This window comes from Hypanus sabinus, chromosome 5, assembly GCF_030144855.1.
Source record: "Hypanus sabinus isolate sHypSab1 chromosome 5, sHypSab1.hap1, whole genome shotgun sequence".
Lineage (NCBI taxonomy): Eukaryota > Metazoa > Chordata > Chondrichthyes > Myliobatiformes > Dasyatidae > Hypanus > Hypanus sabinus.
Genome location: NC_082710.1, coordinates 105,331,959 through 105,346,256, shown reverse-complemented (window position 1 = coordinate 105,346,256; position 14,298 = coordinate 105,331,959).

Below are 14,298 nucleotides of genomic sequence, written 5' to 3'. Positions count from 1 at the left end.
TGGTATGAAGATTGCTGATGGTGTTGAGGAAATAGGTAGGCTGCAGAAGCACTTAGACAGGTTAGGAGAATCGGCAAGAGGGTCGCAAATAAAATACAATGTTGGAAAATGACTGGTCGTACATTTTGGTAGTAGAATTAAGTGTGCAGTGCATTTTCTGAACAGAAGAAAATCCAAAAATCTGAGATGCAAAGGGGCTTGGGAGTCCTTGTACAGAACATCCTAAAGTTAACTTGCAGGGAGAGTCAGTGGTGAGGAAGGCAAATACAATGTTAACATTCATTTCAAGAGGTTTAGAGTACAAGAGCAGGGCTGTGATGCTGAGGCTTTATAAGTATTGTGAACAGATCTGAGCTCCTCATCTAAGAAAAGATGTGCTGGCATTGGAGACGGTTCATAGGAGGTTCACAAGGATGATTCCAGGAATAAAATGGTTATTATACAAGAACATTTGATAGCTCTGAATGAATACTCAATGAAATCAATGAAATTTAGAAGGATGTTGGGGGGGGGGGGGTTATCTCACTGAAACCCTCCGAATGTTGAAAGGCCTAGGCAGAATAGATTTGGAAAGGATGTTTCCCATGGTGGGGGAGTCTAGGACAAGAGGGCGCAAACTCAGGATAGAGGGGTATCAATTTAAAACAGCGATGCAGAGAAATTTCTTTAGCCAGAGGGTGGTTAATTTGAGGAATTTATTACCACAGGTAGCTGTGGAGGCCAGGTCATTGAGTGTGTTTAAAGCAGAGCTTAATAGGTTCTTTATTGGACATGGCATCAATGGTTATGGGGAGAAGGACAGGGAATGGGGCTGAGGTGGGGACAGAAAGGATCAGCCATAATTGAATGGTAGAGCAGGCTTGATTGGCCAAATGGCCTAATTTTGCTCCTGTGTCTTCCGGTTTTATGGTCTCAAATATCTCCAACAACAAGTCAACCAAACTGTTGAAAGATCATGACTGTTTTTAATGCCCCTTTGATATTTGTCTAGTCCTCAAGACTGTCAGGCCCTTGAGGACTAACAACCCTACTCCTGAGGCTCTTGAGGTGGGGACTTTGGTGAGTAACTCTAGGTTTGAAATATGTTTTTAAGGTTTAAGGAATAGCCTAGATGAAAGGGAAGATGTTTGGACAATAAAATTGCATATGAATGGGGTCCTTGACATAAAACAACATATTCCAAGCTGTTTCACAACTGGATGCAAAGAAAACAGTTACTAAGCCACAATGTGGAAATTTGAAGGGGTGAGAAATCATGGTTTGAGCTGCCTGATGTTGACATGGTTTGACCTAATGTTAACATGTGATTCTCCTGCTGAGAGAACCACAAAAGAATTATTATTCTGTGGACCCCTACTTTAACAGATGAAGGTTAAAAAAATAAAAAAGCTGTTTGCATGTTATCCAAGCAACAAACTGAGTTTAAAAACCTTTATAACCCATAGCACCAGCAGTTAGCAGTTTAACCACAACTGCAGAATAACCTCCAAAGTCAATACTCAAATGGAAATCTGAGAAGTGCATGAACTAATATTTTATTAAAAGCCTTCAGTAAACATGTCTGAAATAAACTTCTATTGATCATTGTTTGAATAGTATTAAGTCTAAACTATTGATTCAGATGAATTATGAACTGGCCTCTCATGGTTACACAAAAAGGGACAGACAAGAAATGCTAACGCTGCCAATTATTCATATCCCATGATACAACTAATTAAAGATCCCTTAGTGTATTTTTGGTGACTTATATCACTATTTATATTAAGGGAAATGATGTAAGAGACCATTTCCACTTATTTTTAAACATTAATCAACTGCTTTGTACGAATGAATGCCAAAACAGTGTAATTTGCTGCAAAGAATTAGAGTTGACATTTGTCACAAGATTTGGGTGTTTTGGAGAAATGGTTATCTATTCCTGGATATGGCGTACACTAAAGAAAACAATGCAATCTGTATTACAAATGCAGAGATGTTAATTTCACCAAGAAAATAGATTGTTTGCAATCACATGTCAAAATCTACCATTGATAGAGCGGTGACTCCTAATAAAATATTGATGATTGTCAGTGAATCCAAAGTCTGGTGCAGTTAAATCAAACACAATAAAGTCTGCAGATGCTAGAATTCTGTTTGGGTACCATCCAACCTAATGGCATGAATATCGATTTCCCCTTCTTGCCCATTTCTCTATTCCCTACCCTGACATTTTGTCTATTACTTCCCTGCGTCCTGTCCTCCTTCCTGTTATCCTATTGTCCACTCTCTTCTCCTATCAGATTCTTTCTTCTCCAGCCCTTCACCTTTCCAACCGGCTGGTTTCACTTGTCATCTTCCAGCTAGACTCTTCTTTCCTCCCCTCATGTTTTTATGCTGGCATCTTTCCCCTTCCATCTCAGTCCTGAAGAAGGATCTCGGCCAAAACGTTGACTGTTTATTCTTTTCCATAGATGCTGCCTGGCCTGCTGAGTTCCTCCAGTATTTTGTGTGTGTGGCAGTTAGATCAAGTTCAGTCTTGACCTCAAGTGCTGTCCTTGTGGAGTTAGCACATTCTTCTTTTTATCATGTAGGCTTCCTCTGCATGCTCTGTTCGTGCAGGTGGGAAGGTTAATTATCCTCTGTAAATTGTCCCTAAGGTGCAGTAACCGGTAAACTCTTCAGGAACAGATGAAGGAATGTGAATGTGGGAAAGGATAAAAAACAGAGAATAGTTGATGATCACTCAGGGTCTAATCTGGGTTTTTAGGGTTTCTCATTGTGAGCTGCATCCTGGCTATGTGATCAGAAAATAAAGCAACATCCTTCATAGGCAGGCTGACAATGCCCAGCTTTACGTCATCTCTAGATGACCCTACCACCTTGACGTTTCTAATTGTCTGTTTTATTAGAGTCATAGCATCATTGAAAACTACTGCACAGAAAGAATTTAGAAGGATGAGGTGGGATCTGATTGAAACCTTTCGGATGTTGAAAGGCCAGACAGTATAGAAAGGATGTTTCCCATGGCGGGGGAGTCTAGGTCAAGAGGGCACAGCCTCAGGATGTGGGGGGTGGGGGGGGGGGCGTCCATTTAAAACAGAGATGCAGAGTCATCTGGTGGTGAATTTCTGAAATTTGTTACCACAGGCAGCTGTGGAGGCTAGATCATTGGGTGTATTTAAGGCAGAGATTGATAGATACTTGATTAGCCATGGCATCCAAAGTAATGAGGACATGGCTGGGGAGTGGGGCTGAGGAGGGGAAAAAAGGATCAACTGTGAGTGAATGGTCGTGTAAACTCGATGGGCCAAATGGCCTAATTCTGCTCCTATGCCTTATGATCTTATGGTCCTTTGCATAATTGAGTCTGTGCTGAACCATTACTGCCTGGGCCCATTGATATGTAAAACCTTCCATACCCCTACCATCCATGTACCTATCCAAACTTCTCTTAAACATTGAAATAGTTGAAATCCAACTGAAAGAGTAGAGATTTCCTTCAGATAAACAATGGGAAAGTTGAAAACTTTGAATCAAATACCTTCATAAAATTCCATCCCTTGTTTTGGCAAATGCTTGAAGCTGAGTCAGATTGCTTGAAACTCTAGAGACATATCTGACCCCAACAGAGCTTCTGAACCACATATCTGTCATCAAAAAGTTCCTGTCTACTTCTGCCTCTGTGATTTTCACCTGACTGGTTTGCGCTGGCACATCCGAGGTTTTAAGTTTCAAGATCTGATTGTCTGCGTTCTTTCATGGCCTGCCTCTATTCTCTATGAACCGGCTCAAAAAAATTCCTTAGTTTGTATCAAAAAGATTAAAAAATAGAGAGTTGCTTTATTTGTCACATGTACATTGAATCATACAGAGAAAAGCGTCATTTGCATCAACGACGAGCGCAGTCTGAGAATGTCGCTGGCCAAGTGTCACCAATCTTCTGGTGCCAGCATTGCATGCCCATAACTTACTACCCTGTAAGTGTTGGGAATGTGGGAGGAAACTGGAGCATCAGAGGAAACCCACGTGGTCACAGTTCCTTAAGGTTATTATAGCCAGGGATGGTAATAGAGATAAACCCCCACTACCTATTAAATGCTCCCAATAGTATGTGTCTCAACTAGGCTCTGACAACCAAGTCCAGCTCCTGCCCTTCATGTGTTGCTTAGCTACTAAGCCCGCAGAGCTGTTTCTACTGACAGGAGAGGGGCAAAGGTAAATTACTGGTATCTTAAAACCAGTTGCCTTGGGCAGATGGGGATGATCAGTCAGCTTGAGAGCACATCTAGGAGAAGGAAAACTCTGATCTCAAACCTCCACTGCCTTACAGCTATACATATTCATGGAGAAGGCTTTGGGAGGGAAAAACATCGTTGAAATACAACATCCATCACTGAATGAGTGGAGATTTCCTGAAGCTAAACAATGAGAAAGTCAAAGACATTGTTTCAAAACTACGAGGGAAAGCTACAGAGTTGGAGTCCCTAATGCAGTCCTACATTGAGTTCAACGCTGACTGACAAACCTTGCAATGCTGTTATTACCAAACTCTATTGCTCTCTGTCATTCCTTCAGGTATATCAGATGCTTAGAGAGGAGCAGCCTGTTACATGGGCAACAGCTTGTTCTCCCCATTGTACTGCTTAGGCTTGCATTTCTAGACAGGTGAGACACAATATCCATCATCAACCCTGACCAAATGGAGACCTCAGAAACCAACCATTGACAGAAAGGATAAAATCCACATAAAGCAATTGCTTTGTGATTTAATTTTTCTGGGACCTCATTACTCCATGGTCAATCCTGACCAGTGGAGGCCCATACCATACTCTGTAGTGGGAGAATGTACAGAGTCCTTGTAGACAGTGGCAGACTCGAGTCCAGGTCACTGCCATTGTAAAAGCATCACACTAACCACCATGCCACCGTGCCCAGAACAAACACACAGAAAGAGCTGGTTCAACCCACACATTTGTATCAGTTGAAAATGTGCTGCCTGGCTGGGGTTACTGACACTACCACTCTCTCAGCAACAAATTCCAGATCCTGGCCACCCATACTTTCCCTTTGAACCCTCCTGTAATTACTTTAAATCTGCTGGTCTCATTTCTAAGATCAATAGATCTTTCCTATTTATTCAATGCCCCTCTAAATTGTATAGACTTGCTCATGGTTAAACATGCTTTAATCAGTCTCATCCTTCTTTTCAATCCCCTCTATGCAGCTGTCCCTTCCTCACCTTCTTCCAGGGTATCTCTGCTCCTCTACATCTGGCCTCTAAGTCACTCTAAACCTTGAACACTCCATCCTCAACAAGCCTTCCTCCATCTGCCCCAATCACAATCTCAGCAATTCCTTCCTTAAATCTCGTTACCTCTCTTCTTGCTGTGGATCTCCTCAAATATATGCCTCTTCATCTGTCCTAATAATCTCCTTGTGAGGTTCAGTGTCAAATTCTGTTTGGCAGCACTCCAGAGAAATGCCTTGGAACTTTATGAAAGATTGCGCCATGAATATAAGTTGCCCTTGCTGCTGTTGCAGCTCAGAGAGTTCTTAAGATATGCTATTATTCCTTCCTTAGAGAAAATTAGCTCATTTCGAATAAATCAGTTTTGCAGTAGGGTGCTGAAAGAGCCAAGAACAGAATTGTATGGCAATTCATTTTAATCACATATCTAGGTTAAAAATAATATTCCTTTTAACTTTTTGATATTGAACTTTGCAAAGTATTCTTTATTATCAATCATATGGTCTTGGAATGGTAACTAAGTTTTGTTAATGGGTCAATGCACAGCGACAAAACTAAATATTTTGTTTGAAGATCCAGTAGCATATGAGACTCAGGAAATTGAGTGAGACAAAACATACTTCACCCTTCTAAGGGCTATTCCTTCACATGCATGATGGAAAACAGGCAAGGGATGGGTTCAGATCCAGGCTCAGCTAGCCACAGATAGGTTTGGCAGGGAGAAGAGCCATAGCATGGAGCAGACCCTTCAGCCCAACTCATCAATGCTGTATCAGCTGACCATTTGCCCATGTTTAACTGATCTCCCTCTAAACCAAGGGCTCCCAACCTGGAATCCATGGACCTGTTGTTTAATGGTATTGGTCCATGGCATAAAAAAGATTACGAACCCCTTCTGTAAACCTTTCCTATTCATCTACCTGTCCAAATGTCTTAAGTGTGGTTATTGAATCTGTCTTAATTGCAGCTCCCTCTATATACATCACTATCTAGATCTGAAGACGCACTACAACAAAAATTGAAAAAGGTAAACAGAACTCGGATCCACAGCACCCACTACATCATCATGTGCCAGTTTCCAACCACCTAAAATTGAGGAAAAGCTTTGCTACAGTGGAGGAACTACCGCACGGAACATCCCCCCCAAACATACTGGATTGACCTCGGGCAACAAACAGAAGCCTAAACGCCACCAAACAATACAGTGCAAGACCCACAGAAATGTTGCCAGACCCCGGGGGCACTGTTTGACAGACAGAAGTGGTGCACTCTCAACAGAGCGACAGCAGGAGTTTGTGGGATGGGAGACAATATGGCGAAGTGGGGTTTAAAGACCACAATAAGTGTGGCGAAAGGGTGCAGAACAGTGAACATGTTCTGCACAACTGCCCACTCTCACCTGATTTAGCTGACACTGACCTGCTCAGCATCAACCAAACAAAAGTAGAGCGGCTGGCTGTCCGGTGTGACCAGCGATGACAAGCTATGATGATCACCATCTGGATGTATTAAGGAATTTTTCCTGAACACATTTAACAAACTCTTTCTCATCCAGCCCTTTAACAGTATGGGAGATCAAGAGGTGGGAAGCTGAAATCACCTACAATCATCACCTTTTGTTTCTTGCAACTGTCTGCAATCTCTACAAATTTGCTTCTCTAAATCCCATGGTTGTTGTGTGGTCTGTAATATAATCCCATTAACATGGTCATAGCTTTCTTAATGCTCAGTTCTACTAATAAGTCCACTAGAAAGGCTCTCCCATCTGTCCTATCTGTGCATGCCATGACATATATGTACTGTACAATGTCTTGTATAACTGCAGCATAATATGCCAATTTCTGTACTCAGTGCCCTGACTGATGAAGCCCAATGTGCCCGAAGCCTCCTTCACCACTCTCTCTATCTGTGACACTGTTTTCTGTTTATGTTTACTTCTAGGTTTCTCTGTTCTACAACACACTGTTCACTGTGAAGTTCTGCCCTGATTTAACCTCTCAAAACTCATTGCACTTATCTGAATTAAGATCCACTTTCCATTTCTCAGCCAACTTATCCAGCTGATCAAGATCCTATTGTAATACCTGATTACCTTCTTCAGTATGTTTTAGCGTCATCTACAAATTTGCTAACAGCACCTTATGGATTCTCACCCAACTAATTGATAAAGATGATAACCAGGCTAACGTACACTAGAACTTCTCCAGTTTTTCTCTCATTTGCCTCAGAGTGGGGGTAAGCTGGTCAGTTGCTCCACCATTTCATAAGAACGTTGCTGATCCAGACACCACTGTCCTCTTCATAACCTGCCTCCATTGTAATTTAAACATCTGTCAATCTTAATCTTAAACATAGACCACATATGGCTTGTTATATATGGTTATAAGACAAAGAGCAGAATTAGCTTCATTAGACCATTGAGTCTGCTCCACCATTTGATCATGACTGAGCTACTTCCCTCTCAACCCCATTCTCCTGCCTTTTCTCTGTAACTGATGCACCATCAGTAACTCTCACTGAGACGTAAAGGCGAGATATCGGCTTTTATTGACTAGAAGAAGGAACAAGCAGTGAGTGACAACCATACTACATCCTGGAGACTGAGAGGCCGGGCTCAGGCCTTGATCGCCTTTATACAGGGGTCTGTGGGAGGAGCCACAGGAGCAGTCAGCGGGGGGGGGGGGGGGGGTGCGTGTCCAGACAGGTATATGTAGTTCACCACAGTAACCCTTTCTTGTTCTGACCTCTCAAGAATTTATCAACCTCTGCCTTAAATATACCCAATGACTTGGCCCCCACAGCCACCTGCAGCAATGAATTTCATAAATTTACTACCTTCTGCCCTCTGCTGCTCTGGTATTTCTACGTCCATGAAAAATCAGAATTGTGTGATGAAGGCACTGTAACTCAACAGAGCATTAGCAATTAAGTGGTTTATAACATGGCCTGGTGTTGGCGTGTGGCCTAGTGGATAAGGCATTGGTCTAGTGATCTGAAGGTCACTGGTTCGAGCCTCAGCTGAGGCAGCGTGTTGTGTCCTTGAGCAAGACACTTAACAACACATTGCTCTACGACAACACCTGTGCCAAGCTGGTTGGGTCCTAGTGCCCTTCGCTTGGTGGTGTGGAGAGGGGAAGACTTGCAGCTTGGGCAATTGCTGGACTCCCAGGCCTGCACCCTGGAAACCTTCCAAGGTGCAAATCCATGGTCTCATGAGACCAACAGATGCCTATTACTGTTATTATAACATGGTTTTTAGGAGAAAATGCCTGAGTAAGAATGCATGTGCAACAACATGGGTGAAGCTCTACACAATTCCATGATAAAACAGATCAGTTAGGATCCCAATCGAACAATCCCTTCTCTGTGGCTGCAGTGTTGAAATTTATACAAGATCCTACAAAACATGGTGGATACAGACATGGCCATCATGGGTAAAGCCCTCTCCACTAATTGGCATTTCTACATAGAGTACAGTCACAGGAAAGCAGTATCCATCAAGGACCACCACTACTCAGGCCATGCTCTCTTCTCACTGCTGCCATCAAGAAGAAGGTACAGGAACCTCAGGATTCACACCACCCGGTTCAGGAACATTTATTACCCCTCAGCCATCAGGCTATTGAACCAGAGAGGATTTCTTCACTCACCTCAACACTGAACTGTTCCCATAACCTATGGGCTCACTTTCAAGGTCTCCTCATCTCATGTTCATTTATTTCCTGACGAAGGGGCTCAGCCCGAAACGTCGACAGTGCTTCTCCTTATAGATGGTGCCTGGCCTGCTGTGTTCCACCAGCATTTTGTGTGTGTTGTTTTCATTTATTTATTATTACCATTATATTTATTTTTTCTTTTCCACATTGGTAGTTTTTCTGTCCTGTTGGTTATGGTCTTTCATTGATTCCATTGTGTCTCTTGGATTTACTGTGTAAGAAAACAAATCTCAGGGTTGTATGTGGTGAATATATGTACTGAGATAATAAATTTACTTTGAACTTTGAGATATAACCATATAACAATTACAGCACGGAAAAAGGCAATTTCAGCCCTTCTAGTCTATGCTGAACGCTTATTCTCACCTAGTCTCACCTACCTGCACTCAGCCCATAACCCTCTGTTCCTTTCCTGTCCATAAACCTATCCAATTTTTTTTTAATGAGAAAATTGAACCTGCCTCTACCACTTCTACTGGAAGCTTGTTCCACACAGCTACCACTGAGTAAAGAAGTTTCCCCTCATGTTACTCCTAAACTTTTGCCCCTTAACTCTCAACTCATGTCCTCTTGTTTGAATCTCCCCTACTCTGAATGGAAAAAGCCTATCCATGTCAAATCTATCTATCCCCCTCATAATTTTAAATACATTTGTACCTCTATCAAGTTCCCCCTCAACCTTCTATACTCCAAAGAATAAAGACCTAACTTGTTCAACCTTTCTCTGTAACTTAGTTGTTGAAACCCAGGTAACATTCTAGTTAATCTCCTCTGTACTCTCTCTATTTTGTTGACATCTTTCCTATAATTCTGTGACCAGAACTGTACACAATACTCCAAATTTGGCCTCACCAATGCCTTGTACAATTTTAACATTACATCCCAACTCCTATACTCAATGCTCTGATTAAGAAAAGGCCAACACACCAAAAGCTTTCTTCACCACCCTATCCACATGAGATTCCACCTTTAGGGAACTATGCACTATTATTCCTGTATGTATCAGTCTGTTCTACTGCATTCTTCATTGCCCTACCATTTACCATGTATGTCCTATTTTGATTAGTCCTACCAAAATGTAGCACCTCACACTTATTAGCATTAAACTCCATCTGCCATCTTTCAGCCCACTCTTCTAACTGGCCTAAATCTTTCTGCAAGCTTTGAAAACCTACTTCATTATCCACAACGCCACCTACCTTAGTATCATCTGCATACTTACTAATCCAATTTACCACCCCATCATTCAGATCATTAATGTATATGACAAACAACATTGGACCCAGTACAGATCCCTGAGGCACACCACTAGTCACCGGCCTCCAACCTGAAAAACAGTTATCCACCACTACTCTCTGGCATCTCCCATCCAGCCACTGTTGAATCCATTTTACTACTTCAATATTAATACCTAACAATTGAACCTTCCTAACTAACCTTCCGTGTGGAACCTTGTCAAAGGCCTTAGTGAAGTCCATATAGACAACATCCACTGCTTTACCCTCGTCAACTTTCCTAGTAACCTCTTCAAGAAATTCAATAAGATTTGTCAAACATGACTTTCCACGCACAAATCCATGTTGACCGTTCCTAATCAGACCCTGTCTATCCAGATAATTATATATTCCATCTCTAAGAACACTTTCCATTAATTTACCCACCACTGACATCAAACTTACAGGCTGATAATTGCTAAGTTTACTCTTAGAACCCTTTTTAAACAATGGAACCACATGAGCAATGCACCAATCCTCTGGCACTATCCCTGTATCTAATGACATTTGAAATATTTCTGTCAGAGTCCCTGCTATTTCGACACTAACTTCCTTCAAGGTCCTAGGGAACATCCTGTCAGGATCCAAAGACTTATCCACTTTTATATTCTTGAAAAGCCCCAGTACTTCCTCTTCTTTAATCATCATAGTTTCCATAACACCCTACTTGTTTCCCTTACATTACACAATTCAATATCCTTCTCCTTAGTGAATACCAAAGAAAACAAACCATTCAAAATCTCCCCCATCTCTTTGGCTCCGCATGTAGCTGTCCACTCTGATTCTCTAAGGGACCAATTTTATTCCTCACTATCCTTTTGCTATTAATATAACTGTAGAAGCCCTTTGGATTTATTTTCACCTTACTTGCCAAGGCAACCTCATATCTTCTTTTAGCTTTTCTAATTTCTTTCTTAAGATTCTTTTTACATTATTTATATTCCTCGAGCACCTCATTTACTCCAAGCTGCCTATATTTATTGTAGATCTCTCTCTTTTTCCGAACCAAGTTTCCAATATCCCTTGAAAACCATGGCTCTCTCAAACTTTTAACCTTTCTTTTCAACCTAACAGGAACATAAAGATTCTGTACCCCAAAATTTCACCTTTTATTGACCTCCATTTCTCTATTACATCCTTCCCATAAAACAAATTGTCCCAATCCACTCCTTCTAAATCCTTTCGCATCTCCTCAAAGTTAGTTTTTGCAATGAGATACATTACAATTGCCAGCCCAGGATACTCAAGTAGCTTCTTTCCAGCCTTATTATTGAGAACAAGGACAGCAGACACATACAGTAGGAAACTTGGGACCTCTCCACATTACACACCATCATGAGCTGGTAATGTATGGATATTTATTTGTAACTTTTCTTGTATAAATCTTGTATCCACCATTATCATGGGAGTCCATCATCAGCAGCTCCAGATGATGATTCACACAAACCTTTTCAAAAGCAAATAAGGATAGTAATAACTGCTGATATTAACATATGGTCCCAAAAGAAAGAAGTTGAATAAATATTTTAAAATATCTGATGGGGTCAGTAACATGGTGTGCAATGCAAGAATGCAAGTCTACATCTTACTTCTGTTGAAATTGCAAATTCCACCAAGATTTGGCATTAGTCATACAGTAATAACTAATGTTTGCTCAGCCTTATGCACTGAGTGGCCGCCTTATTAGATACTTCCTGTACTTAATAAAGAAGCCACTGAGTGTATGTTCTGTTGTTATCCATCCACTTCAAGATTCAACATGTATGCATTCAAAGAGGCTGTACTGCACACCACCATTGTTACACGTGGTTACTTGTGTTACTGCCACCTTCCCGTCAGCTTGAAACACTTTAGCCATTCTCCTCTGACCTCTCTCACTAACAAGATGTTTTTCACCACAGAATTGCCACTCACTGGATGTTTTTTTTTGCACCATTCTCTCTAAAGTCTAGAGAGCGTTGTGTGTGAAAATCCCAGTTCAGCAGTTTAGGAGATTCTCATACCACCCCGTCTGGCACCAAAAATCAGTCCACACTCAAAGTCACTTAGATCACATTTCTTCCTCATTAGGGTGTTTGGTCTGAACAACAACTGAACCTCTTGACCTTGTCGGCATGCTTTTATGCATTGAATTGCTGCCACATGATTGGCTGATTAGATATTTGCATTAATGAGCAGGTGTACAGGTGTAGTTAATAAAGTGGCTCCCGAGTCAACATCTTACTTCTGATGAAATGGCAAATACCACAGCAATAACTAAAATTTGTTCAGTTTATATTTATAAATATAATATTAATGAAACAGAGCAACTGCTTCTCAGTAAAAATATTTCTAGCCAATTTTGCTTTGTGAATGGCCAAGCATGAATAGCCAATACTAGGCATGTTTGACTGGTATTCTACATTTACGTGAGCAAGCAAACAGAGCTTTTAATTCTAAAGAGAAGTATCTCTTTATATACACTTGTACGTCATCAAGCAGGCCATGATGTTGTATTGACCTTCATTCCAAATTATACTAGATGTTCCCCTCCTGTGTATCATCTAGATCACTCTATTCCTTTTATATATACACTATGTGTCTATCTAAAGCCCTCTTGACTGCCTGCTACCACCACTAATTAACATATGGTTAGCATATGAGGAATGTTTGATGACTCTGGGCTAAATTGGAGTTTAGAAGAATGAGGAGAGGGCTCATTGAAACATATCAAATATTGAGAGGCCTAGGTAGAGTGGACATGGAGAGGATGATTCTTATAGTGAGGGAGTCTAGGATTAGAGGGCACAGCCTCAGGATAGAGGGATATCTATTTAGAGCAGAGATAAGGAGGAACTTCTTTAATCAGAGTGTGTTGAGTCTATGGAATTCATTGCCACAGATAGCTGCAGAGGCCAAGTCATTTGATATATTTAAAGTAGAGTTTGGTAGGTTCTTGATTAGTAAGGGCATCAAAGGTTATGGAAAAGTTATTTTTCTTATGTGGACTTTGTCCTTTCTGTCAATTAAATAATTATTATTTTAATTCTAAGGTATATGCTTTGGGTCATGTTGGCTGTATAAGAGGATATTGGTACCTGAATAATTACTATTATCCTAGAAGACTTCAAAGCACTCTTTGCAATACAAGGAAAAAATTAGCAAGGAATATGAAGTGATCTACTAAAAACATTTTCTCCCAAAAGCACCTGTAGGAGTCAGGCACCTGTTCTCCATCTGCATTGTATTCCATATGGCATGTTTATTGTGGTAGTTCGTAATTTGGGTGAGGGCGTGGTTAAAGTGAAGCGAATCGGCTACGCATTTGGGCTTTGTTCTGGGGACTGCTGGGTGTCATATCTTCTGTTAATTGCTTAATTATGCTTAAGCACACTTCATTGCATTGCTTCAAGATAACATGTTTTGCTAGTTGCTAATAAAAGATGGAATACAGCTCTTCGACTTTTGGAACATCATTTCTGGGGTGACTGGAGGGCATGTCATATAAAAATAACAATCCATACTAGGTCGCCAGATTTAGAGTTAGAATTGGCTGCTACAGCACCCAAAACCCCACTTTGATCATTCAAAACAAATTGTAAGAGGCATTTCTGATGGCTTAAAGCCATTTACTCTGGCAGAGTAAAAAAAATTAATTGGGAGATATTTCACAAGCACGAAGTAGGACTGAAACTGAATATACAGTATTTACTGGCGCATACTGTGGGAAATGACAGTGATATGTACCAGGATCAAGTACTTTTCTCTCTGAAGAATTACACTTCAAATGAACTGCTTGGAATGGAAATCCCTTCAGAATTCAGAATAACTCAGAATTATTATGGCTTTTATTTTCGCCATTATAGTTTTATTGTGATACCTTTATGGAAATATGATGACATAATCTAGTGGCCTCACGATGATTAGGATAACCGCCACCTCTATTCCCAGTTATCTCTGAGCTGAACCCCCAAACCTGGAGGACCAGCGGACCACTCTTAGTCTGGCTGCTACCTTTTGACCTGTTTGGCATGGGTGGCCCTATTAAGAGCCAAAGTATAAAGCCCTGACTTCAGCCAACAGAGCTCTCTGGGCCATTGAG